Here is a 727-nt window from a genome sequence, read left to right as displayed (position 1 = left end):
TCCCTTTGACTTCCTTTTGTTGTCTAATTGCTCTAGCTAAGACTTCCAGTACTATATTGAATAGGTAAGGTGAGAGTGGGCAGCCTTGCCTAGTCCCTGATCTTAGTGGGATTGCTTCAAGTTTCTCTCCATTTAGTTTGATGTTGGCTACTGGCTTGCTGTATATTGCTTTTACTATGTTTAGATATGGGCCTTGTATTCCTGATCTTTCCAAGACTTTTAACATGAAGGGATGTTGAATTTTGTCAAATGCTTTCTCAGCATCTAGAAAAATATGGAACGCTTCACGAATTTGCGTGTCATCCTTGCGCAGGGGCCATGCTAATCTTCTCTGTATCGTTCCAATTTTAGTATATGTGCTGCCGAAAGCGAGCACGAGTGGCTGACTTTTGATGTTGACCAGCCGCCAAAAGGAACTTTTGACTTGACTATTATTTTTTAAAGTTAAAGTTATTATTTTTCAGGAAAGGCCAGGGTCATATCCCGATCAACAGTCATACATTACTCTGTGGCAGGACCTGGTCCAAGATCCATTACCATGGGTGAGAAAGAGAAAGCCAGTCTTCTGAGCCTCAGTGGAACAAGACACAAACTAAACTGGAAGATTAATCATCCTTTCTTTTCAGATAACCCTGCAGTTGGAATAAACTTGAAGAGTTTTTAATGTTTTTCCACCAGCCTACCCGAGATGATTGCCAGTAACTTTTACAGGTTCTCTTTACCAGAG

At 40.9% G+C, this 727-nt stretch overlaps 1 non-coding gene across 1 annotated transcript; it reads right to left on the bottom strand.

The window, feature by feature from the left end:
• Nucleotides 1-268: 268 nt before the first annotated feature.
• On the bottom strand, nucleotides 269-376 carry LOC117695968 (U6 spliceosomal RNA). Its single transcript, XR_004604766.1, has one exon. It is a non-coding gene; the product is annotated as a U6 spliceosomal RNA (small nuclear RNA).
• Between the last annotated feature and the right edge of the window lie 351 nt (nucleotides 377-727).

This window comes from Arvicanthis niloticus, assembly GCF_011762505.2.
Source record: "Arvicanthis niloticus isolate mArvNil1 chromosome Y unlocalized genomic scaffold, mArvNil1.pat.X SUPER_Y_unloc_1, whole genome shotgun sequence".
Lineage (NCBI taxonomy): Eukaryota > Metazoa > Chordata > Mammalia > Rodentia > Muridae > Arvicanthis > Arvicanthis niloticus.
The sequence above is the reverse complement of the archived record's forward strand: the minus strand, read 5'-3'. Positions and strand labels throughout refer to the sequence as shown.